Raw genomic sequence first — 11,002 nt, 5'->3', positions numbered from 1 at the left:
ACCCTTGTGAGGCCCTCTAAGCCACAACTGGACAGGCGGGCCAGGCTGGTCCCAGCTCCCGCACTTTCAGAAACTGCCCGAGTGTCTCAGCCTGTGCTGCTGTCGCGGAGTGTCAGGGCATTTACGGAGACCGTGAATTTGTTTTCTCGTAGTTCTGGAGGCTGGGAAGTACCAGACCAAGACGCCAGCACTTGGTGTCCGGTGGGGGCCTCCTGCTACATCCTCCAGAGAGGAGTGCTGTGTCTGCGTAGGGAGGAGGAGAGGAAGAGCAAGCGCCGTGGATGTTTCTTTTTGTTGTTGTTTTTGAAAGGTTTTTGCTATACGGTGCGTGCACTTGCCAGACAGACAGAGAGAGACAGAGAGATAGAAAGTGAGAAATCACCCCCTGGGGGGATGGCCACCCACAATCCCTTCTCCTCTATTCTCCTCTTGGGATCTTGGGCACACACGCACATGCTCCCGGTGTGAGTTTAAGCCACCGGGTCCAGGACTTGAACCGCGTTCGACTACGTGGGAGTCCAGCAGCATAGCCATTACGCTAACTACGGGTCCCTGAGCCTTTAAAATACTACATTTTTAGGGCCCCATTGAAATATAAAATATTAAACATATTACAAAATGAACTGGCTAAGTTTCCTATATAAGGATACTTCAAAAAGTTCATGGAAAAAAGAGAATTAAAATAGTTCAGTTTGGTATTTAAAACATTGAAATCTATGCATGAGTATTTCATAATACAGATTTTTTCAATGAACTTTTTGAAGACCCCTCATATACCAAATAAAATGGGCTAAAAAAGTAAAACAAAATTAATGCAAAATTTTTATTAAAAAAAATCACGAAAGGAAGTTTGACCCAAAAATGCATACCATGAGGTCTTTTACAATTGATGAGAGTTGGTTACCAAAGTGATTCAAGTAGAACTTAGATAAACTATGAGTTAAAGGGTACATTCTGGTACGTTTTGACATATATACATTAAAAACATACAATGGATGTGTATACAAACACACACGCGTGACGAGGAACTTAATGCAAATATGCATCACCTCAGTAGTTTCCTTGTGTCCTTCCCAAACAATCCCTCCCTCACGCCTCTCTCAATCTCATCGATAATCACCATCAAACCACTGACCTGCTTTGGCACTAGATTAGACTTCATATTCTAGAATTTTATACAAATAGGATCAGAATGTACGTATTTTGTTTTCTTTCACTCAGCATCCACTTATAATATCCATTCTTCTTACTGTTGAGGGAATGTTTCCTTTTATGGATATAGTGCAGTATGCTACCCACTAAGTGGTTGATGTGTATCGACTTGTTTCCTGTTTCTGGCCATTGCAAATAAATGCACTATAAAAACATTCATATAGAAGACTTTGTATGAAAATATGCTGTCATTTCTCGGGAATAAATTCTCGGAAGTAAAATCACTTTACCCATCGTAGGTGTGCATTCAACTTCTTAAGAAACCAGTGAATGCTTTTCCAAAGCTGTTGTGCTGATGTTCCTTGTCACCAGTAGTATGTCAGAGTTTTCCCTAATCTACTTCCTTGCCAACACTTAATATGGTCAGTCTTATTAATTTTAAACATTCTCATAAGTGTGTAGGATCTCATCATGATTTAAATCTATAGTTCCTGAATGAATTGTATTTCCTTTGTCGAATAATTTTCTTGCTCATATATATTCTTTTGTGAAGAATCTGTTCTTTTGCCTACTTTTTACTGGGTTGCTCTTTTTTTTATACCATTGAGTTCTGAGGGTCTTTTATATATTATGGTTTAAAGTCTTAATCAGCTAAGTGATTTGAAAATATTTCCCATCAATCTTTGGCTTATATTTCTATTTTTTAACATTGTTTTTTGAAGAATAAATGTTCTTGATTGTGGCAAAGTCCCATTAGACCAATCGTTCTTTCTTTTCCACTTATTTTCATGGTTTTTTTTTTTTTTTTTTTTCCACAGGGTACATGCACTCCTAGGAGAGAGGCAAAGAGACAGTGAGAGGGAAAGTGAGAAATCACCAGCTGGGGATGGGCACGGGTGATGGCCAAGCCACAATCCATTCTCCTCCATTCTCTTCCTGGGATTTTTGAGCATGCATGCACTCATACCTGGCATGATTTTCAAGCCACCAGCTCCAGGACTAGGAACTGTGGTTAACCATGTGGGAGCCCAGCGCCTTAATCATTATGCCACCTGCTGGTCCCCATATTGCTTTCTAAAAAGGTCTTGTATCTACTTGCCTGACCCCAGGACACAAAGATTTCCACTTTGCTTTTACAAATTTTATAGTTTTAGGATTTGCATTTAGGTCAATGATCATCCATTTTGAGTTAATTTTTGTATATGGTACAAGAACTGAATCAAAATTATTATACTTTCTTCTTTATTCATTCCTTTCTCTCCTGCTCTTTCTCCTGCTTTCTCTTCTCCTTTTCTTCTTTTGTATATATTGTCAATTGTTCCAATAGCTTTTGTTTAAAAGAGTACTCTTTCTTCACTGAGTTGCCTTTGCAGTTTGGTCAAAATCAGTTGGCCATATTTGTGTTTGTCTCTTTTGGATTCTGTTTTGTTGATCTTTATCTGCCTGTCTACCAAGAGCACATTGACTTTACTATAGTTTTATAAAGAGCATTGAAGTTGAGTTGTCTACGTCTTCTAAATGTATCATTCTTCTTTGTAGTTGTTTTGGTGATTCTTGGTATTTTCATTTCCTTATGAATTTTAGATTCAACTATCAATTTCCATTTTAAAAAAAACTACTGGATTTTGAATAGGATTGCTTTAATGCTTTAGATCATTTTGGGGAGAATTAGCATGTTAACAATACTGAGTTTCTGGATTCATAAACACAATATGTCCCTTTGTTTATTTAGATCTTTAATTCTCTCAACTATGCTTTACAGTTTTCAATGTACAGTTCTAGCACATATTTGTCAAATTAGTTCTTAAGTCTTACTTTCTTTTTCTTTTTTTTATGAAAGTATGTGTAGGTACCCAAAAGAAAGAGAGAGAGAGAAAGAGAGAGAGAGAGAGAGAAGGCAGTACCCTTTGCAGAGTCCCATCATGCTGCAAGTGCCTTTTCCTGGCCCTCCAGCTCTCAGGATCCCAGTGCCCATATGCACACTGGGTGTGTTTCCAGCTGTCCTGAGGATCCAAACCTGCAGCCATGACATGACTTCAGTCTTACAGGACACCCATGCCACTACTGCATCACAGCAGCTGGGCCTATTTCATATTTTTTATTCCACCGCAAATAGTATTTTAAAAATCTTGATTTCTAATAATTTGTTCCTCGTATATAAAAACACAAAATTTTGTATATTAATCTTTTATCCTGCAACCTAGTTTCAACTCATTTAATAGTGTTAGTAGTCCCCTCCTCCCCCCCCCCTTTTTTTAAAGGATTCTACCACAGAGCATCTGTGTTCTCCAGAGAGACAGAGACAATGAGGGAAAGTGATAAATCACATCCTAGGGGACAGGGCCACACCACGATCCCTTCTTCTCCATTTTCCTCCTGGGATTTTGGGCACATATGCACATGTACCCAGAATTATTTTCAAGGTGCCAGATCCAGAGATAGAACCTCAGTCAGCCTTATGGAAGTCCAGTGCCTTAACCACCATGCCACCTACTGGCTCTCCTAGTAGATTTTTTTGTGGATTTCATCAGATAGTTTACACGGGCAATCATGCCATCTATAAATAAAGACTTTTTTTTTTCTTTCCAAACCTAATAAATGCCTTCTTTCTTTCATTTTATGTTTTTGAATGTCAAGTACAATGCTAAATAGGAGTGGTGAGAGCAGATACCCTGGCTTATTTCCTAAAGCTATACGCTAACACTGTTCCAAGCCCTTTGCAACACAAATCCACTGAATCTGTATAGCAACCATGTCAGGGAGATACATTCTCATCACCTTATTATTGATGATAAACGAAGGCACAGCGAGGTTATGGAACGGGCACCCGTGGATACACTTGTACCTCTCCACCTGCAGCCCTAGGTTCTGCAACCTTGCCCCTCACTGCTCTTCCGTACGCGTCACAAGAGGTGGAGTTCTGACACTCAGCCCCTGAAGAGGTCGCAAGGCTAGCCCACAAGACGCTATTTGACCAAGATGAAGGAATAAGAAAAATGGAGCAGAAGGAGAGCAAAAAAATAAAACTAAGAAAAGGGGAGGAGGGAGCAAGGAAGGGGAAGAGGGATACGGGAAGAGAGATGGGGAGAAGATGGGGAGATGTTGGCTTATAATGAGATCACTCGAATGGAAGCCACACCTTTGGCATATATCCATATTAGGGGTAAAAAAAAAAAAAGAAAAAGAAAAATCTGGGAACTACATGGCAAACTCACTTCTTTAATGATTTTAGAAACACTGCCTACTTGTAAGTTTGGCGTTTCCAATAATGCCCCAATTTGGGGAAGACAACATGATTTTACATATAGAGTTAGAGGAGATGGCATGAGAATATTAATGCCCTAGATCAGGGATGGGCAAGCTGCAGTCCTTGGGCGAAATCTGGCCTGCCACCTGTTTCGTAAATTAAGTTTTACTAGAACATGACCGTGCCCGTTGATGTACCTGTTCAGTGTGGCTGCTCTTTTCCTACAACAATAGTTAAATTAGTTGTGAAAGAGATGTTAAGGCCCACCAAGTCTAAATAGTTACTCTGGGTCCTTTACAGAAAATGTTTGAGAACCTCTGCCCTAGATCATTAAGTCACGAAGTCATGTTTCGAAAGGAAAGCATTAAAGCAATTGTACGAATAACTTACCTCAAAGAAAATGAGATTTCACTATTTTTCAGAAGAGTTGGAGACTGTATTAACCAGAAGTCCCTCTTGTTCTCAAGTCTACACTTTGCTTGATGCGCGTAACGAACCCACTTTTTTCATTTCTAATTACCTTGGCCTCTGCAAGAGCGTAAGACCAGAGCTACTGCGTCCTGTTGCTCACCAGCAAATATTCTATAAATGTAGGAGATTATTGAGTAGAAACTTCACCCCTTCTTGATAAACTCTAGAAGTGTTAATATTCTTGGCAAAATTGTTTTTGCACTAATTGCTGTCTCCATCTGCTCTGTGAGATTGATTAGACTGTGAGAGCATTTGCTCTCTCCTGCAATCAATGCTTCCTGGCCCCGCAGAAAGCGAGAGCTGTCTTTATTTCCATCCTGAGGACACGCCACAGACAACTGTAAGCTTTTCCTTTGAGGATTTGGGATTAAATTGGCACTTGGCTTGATGGCCCTTCGGGAAATGATTCTGTCTAGAGAGACTTCTATTGAAGTAAACCCAGACCACAGGGATTTAAATGACTCCTTCGTAGGCAGAGAACCTCCATGGTGTCAGAAAGGCTATTTCTGCAGATGGAGGGGCTGGGTGTCACATCCTTTAGAAATGTCCTCCTGCCCTCTGGAGTACGAAGGAGAAGCAGGACCCTTGGCCCCTCTCTCCAAGGCCTCAGTCCATGCACCCTGCAGAGACCGGGTACTGCTGTCAGTGTGTCTAAGGGAAAGCAGCTGCACAGCCTGATTCTGTCTGGATCGGGCCCAATATTTATTTGAGTTTATTTATTTATTATTTATTTCTTATTTGCTAAAATTAAACCTATCAGAATAGCCTCTGGGTAAAAAAAAAATAAAATAAAAAATGATGAAAACCATGAGAAAGAAAGAAGTAATAAAGTTGTATTTAAAAACAGCAGCAACTTCTGCCCTGGAAGTTCTCCTCACAGACCCTACCAGAACGCCACCTTGGACTGCCATTTCAGATTGGCGTGTGTGGCCTGGTGTCCTGCACAGAACAAGCAGCCTGGTTTTGCAGATCGTGTGTGCAAAGATGCCTATCTCTGTATGCCCACAGGATGAACCTGGAGAGTATTTCATTAACAGAATTTTATACTGGTCTGTCTAAACACTGGACTTGGCAGTGGTCATGTCAAATCAGCAGTGCTAGAAAGATAACCCAGAGCGGGAGCTCTCAGATGTTCGTCTCTTCAGTGCCTATGTGAAGCGCGAGCTCACATGGGACCCAAAGAAAAGTGAGAAAAATAAAACGGACGTCAGAAGCAAAGGTTTGCATGACGTGTCTGGTTTGTGCACTGAGGCCCAGTTACAGAGAGGCGAGCGGCAGGACCTGCTGAGCAGTGCTGAAGCTGGAGCCCTGTGGGAGGCTTGGGTTCTCCTCCCGAACCCAAGCAGACTGTGCGTGGTGGTGCACCTGCAAGCCAGCTCACAGGGAAGCTGCGTGGGAGGGTCGTGGCATGGCGAGACCCTGTAAAGAAACACCTCTCTCTTTCTCTCTCTCTCTCTCCTTCCCTCCCTCCCTCATTGCCTTTCTCTCTCTGATTTCTCAGGATCTTGGGCACGCACACACACACGCCTGGCGTGAGTTTAAGCCACCGGGTCCAGGACTCGAACCGCGGTCAACTACATGGGAGTCCAGTGACATAGCCATTACGCCAGCTGCTGGTCCCACAATTTTTTTTTGAGAGAGATATTTTGGCTATAGGGCATGTGGGCTCCCTGGAGAGGCAGAGAGACAGAAAGCAAGAAATGACCCCCAGGGGGATGGCCTCACTGCAATCCCTTTTCCTCCATTCTTTCAAGATTTTGAGCATGCAGGCACACCTGCCCAGTGTGAGTTTTAAGTTGCCAGGTCCAGGGCTTGAACCACGGTTGAATACATGGGAGTCCAGAACTGTAACCATTATACCATTTACTGTTCCCAAGAATTACAGTTTCTAAGATTTCTAGTTTCTTCCTGTGGTGGTAGGACATACCTTTTATGAAAAAAATGGTGATAAATTATGAAAGGGCTGTTTGTTCTCTACTGTCTTTATGTGGTAAAATGAATAGAAAGCAACTTTATTGATACCACTTTTAAAAATACTTTATTTTGTCTTGTTTTACGTTTTCAAAACCTAACAACCCTTGACTACAACTAGCAGTTCTGAACTTTTTGAGATTTCTTTATATTCCAAAAAATGACAGACTTCTACTGCGAAAATGGCGAAGATGTGTTTTTCCTCATTCCTCCTGTAACACAAGCACCAGTGCCTCTGAAAGTTACAGGAAGAAGGCTGAGAGTAGGGACGAGGAGCTACAGAGGGCTAAGTTCTTGGGTTCTCTTTTTGCTACATACTTCCCAGACTTGGAGGTGAAGAAGCCAGAAGTCCAGAAATACAAATGGATACAGAAAAAAGTTCTCAAAATCCTGCCGTCTATAGCCTAAAGAAAAATAGGTGAGGAGGCAGCTCGGGAAAACAGAAAGCTTTTAGACGTATCTACCCTACTCAGCCAAACTCCGCAGGGAAATTGTGGCCCTAGCCCCACCCAGGCCAGCATGACGAGTTGGAGCCTAGCTTTCCTCCCTTGAGACCAGCAAGCTGTCCCAGCACCCCCAGGGGTGGTGTCAGAAGGGGCCTAGTGGACAGTCAAGACTTTTACCACTTCCTGGTGGTGACCAAGCCACCCCCTGATGGTGTCAGCGGGGCCAGGGGGAAGGCAGCAAGGTATTCTGTCTTGTCTCTCCCAGCCACGAAGACACCACTGTAGCTTGCTGTTCCAGCATGGAACCCACTTCCCCTGCCAAAGCCATGTCGGAAAAAGCCAGCTTGAACAGATTTCAATAAGGTCCAAAGTCTCGAGATATAATACCCTGAATTATATCACCTATTTTTTAAGTCTAAAAATATTTTTTTTTTTGCCAGAGGACAAGTATACACCATAGAGAGAGAGAGCAAGTAAGAAGTTAAGTCTGCCCCTCTCCCCCCAGTGGCGATGACCATCTGCAATCCCTTTTCCTCCAGTCTCCTCTTGGGATTTGGCACGTATGCACACATGCATGGTGTGATTTTCAAGCCGCTGGACTCAAACTGCGGTCGGCCATGTGAGTCCAGTGCCTTAACCACTAGGATACCTGTTGGTCCTACGCTTGTTTACATAAAAAAATAGGGTTGAAAACTTCCCACATTTAACAAAAGACATAAAATCACACGTTTAATGAGCTGACAAACCTGAAACATGATGAACGCAAAGAAATCCACGCATTATGCTTACATATTATGGTAGACACAACAGTCAACCTTCTGCGAACTAAAAACTAAGAAATAATCTCGAAAACAGCAAGAGAGGAATGTCACCTTAAATAGAAGGGAAAAGCAATGTGAAAAACAGCAGATTTTTCATCAGAAACCACAGAGCCCAGAAGGAAGTGACACACCATTTTTCAACTACAGAGAGAAAAGAACTGTCAAAACAGAGGTCAAGAAGAGGATGGGAAGGAAGTGGGTCCAGCTATAAACGGGACCCATGAAGGTGCCCTGTGATGATAAAAGTGTTCTGTCTCTCTATTGCATCAGGGCCAATGTCTTCTTTGTGATACTGCACTATAGTTTTCAAGACGTTCCCCTTGGAGAGGTCTGGGTAAGTGGGACATAGATCTTCTATTATTATTATTATTATTATTAAAAGAATTATTCAATTTTATTCATTGTTATCACTACCCTTTCATTTGCTATAGAGCATGTGCATTCACCAGAGAGAGACAGAGAGAGAAAGAGAGAGCAAAGGGGGGAAGTGAGAGAGCAGCCGCCAGGTCTGGGACTAGAACCACGGTCGGCCATGTGGGAGTCTAGCACCCCAACCACCCCGCCACCTCCTGGTCCCACACTCTGTATTCTTTCTAACAACTCTACCTTAGTCCCGAAGTAACAAGTTTAAAAATTAAAAATTAAAAATAGAAGTACTATCTGATGAACAATCCCATTTGGGGGTGTAGATCCAAACGAATTGAAATCAAGTCTTGAGATATTTGCACACCCACGTTCACAGCAGCGCTATTCATAACAGCTGAGGGGTGGAAGCAACTCAAATGTCCATTGACAGGTGAAGAATGGATTAAAAAATGAATTTTTCAGGTTTAAAAAGGAAGGAACCTCCTGGGATCGCCTCTGAGGAGCGGCTAGTATTCTGTCAGCTTTGGAAATGGAAGGAAAAGCAAACCTGGCAGGTATATCCCTTCCATTCCCAGCTTGGACAGTAGCCGATGATTGGAAGATGCTGTGCAACGGTGTTAAACAAACAAACAAACAAACAAACTTAACAGATTGAAAGGAAGGAAATCCTGTCACATGTTATAGTCCGAATGAACCTGAAGGACCATATGGTCAGTGAGATAATCCAGCCACAAAAGGAAAATTACTATATGATTCTACTTATATGATGTATCCAAAGTAGTCAAATTTATAGAAATAAAAACAGAATGCTGTTTACCCAGGGAAGGGAGGGGGGGTAGTTTAATGGGTAGAGTTTCAGATTTAGAAGATCAAAACGTTCTAAAGATCTGGTTTATAACAATGTATTTGACACTACTGAATTTATACACTTTACAATGTCTAAAATGTTTTGTTTTGTTTTGTTTTGTTTTTTGAGAGATTTTTGCTATAGGCTGCATGCACTTGCCAGAAAGACAGAGAGAGACAGAGCAACAGAAAGCGAGAAATCACCCCCCAGGGCGGATGGCCACGCTGCAATCCCTTCTCCTCCATTTTTCTCTCGGGATCATGGGTATGCACACACACACGCTGCCCAGCGTGAGTTTAAGCCACCTGGTCCGGGACTCAAACCAGTCGGCTACATAGAAGTCCAGTGACATAGCCATTACGCCATCTGCTGGTCCTTAAAATGGTAAATTTTATGTTATCTATTCTTACCACAAATTTCTTAAAAAGAGAACAATTAATTATTGAAGACCTCAAAGTGCTTTTCTTTATGCAGGTTGTATTTAATTATGCTTACCATATTTGACATTAAGATTGAGAAGTTTAATAAATGTACTTATATAGATGTATTTTAAAATAATAATTGTAAGACCATTGCCAGTTAACAGAAATGGCATATTTTGGTGCAAATCATTATATATTTGAAAATAATTTATTAAACTAGTGGTATAGTTTTACGTTTAACAAACCTCTGTAATCTCTGCCTCCTCAGACAGGTAGCCTCTCATATCTGCCCCTGAATTCCTTCCACTGTCAGGTAATACATTTCAGTCTTTGGAAAACTGCATTGTTTATTCATGAGAGAATAAAACTAAATAAGTCAAATAACATCTCATTATTATTATTTTTTAATAATTATTTTATTTAACTTTATTTATATTATTTTATTTTAATTTGACCAATGAGGGACAGAGTGAAAGAGAGAGAGAGTGAGAAAGCAAGTCACCAGGTCTAGGACTCGAACCGCAGTCGGTCATGTGAGAGTCCAGCACCCTTAACCACTAGGCCACCTGCTGGCCCCCATCTCATTATTATTATGGACATAGTTTCAACTTTGAAGATCCCTAAAAAGATCTTAGACCTTGGTTTGGGTCTTGGTCTTGTGATTTGGCTAAAGGAATGTTAGCCGATTTGAGGCCCAGTGTCTTGAATAGATACTTCCCCTTTGGTGAAAGCCCCAGAATAAATAACAGCAGAGTAGGCATGAGTCCAATTCACAGTGAAGAGATGAGCTCAGACAAACATTCAAATTTTAAGCAGAGTTCAGCTTAGCCCACCCTGTATCAGCAAACCCGTCTGTCAAACTGTAGACTCATAACTGTAAGAATAAATAATTATTGTTGGATGCCACTGAGTTTTAGGTTGGTTCATTATACAGCATTACTGTGACAATGATTGACTAAGTAAAGCCTAAGCCTTGTCAGCTGAATAAAAGGAAACATGTGGAGAAGTGGAGTTATTCAGACAGAAGGAAGAGAAAAATAATGGGTGAGGTAATAATTTTATTAAAAGAATTATGGCCATGAATCTTGTCTTGAATGAGGTCAGAACAAAAGAAAATTTGTTAAAAACATACCCATGTCCCAGCAAAATTAAAGGAACATTCTTTAATGAAAGTAGCCACAAAATATTACCAAAGCAGGCGTTAAGAAGGAAGAGGCTTAGGACCAGCAATTGGCTTAATGGCTATGTCTCTGGACTCC

At 41.3% G+C, this 11,002-nt stretch overlaps 1 non-coding gene across 1 annotated transcript; it reads left to right on the top strand.

The window, feature by feature from the left end:
- Positions 1-8,951: 8,951 nt before the first annotated feature.
- On the top strand, positions 8,952-9,091 carry LOC114006554 (small nucleolar RNA SNORA7). The gene has a single exon (XR_003548268.1). It is a non-coding gene; the product is annotated as a small nucleolar RNA SNORA7 (small nucleolar RNA).
- The last annotated feature ends 1,911 nt before the right edge of the window (positions 9,092-11,002 follow it).

Source organism: Tupaia chinensis, unplaced genomic scaffold (assembly GCF_000334495.1).
Source record: "Tupaia chinensis unplaced genomic scaffold, TupChi_1.0 Scaffold148822_2, whole genome shotgun sequence".
Taxonomy (NCBI): Eukaryota; Metazoa; Chordata; class Mammalia; order Scandentia; family Tupaiidae; genus Tupaia; species Tupaia belangeri.
This window is presented reverse-complemented; position numbering and strand designations above follow the sequence as displayed.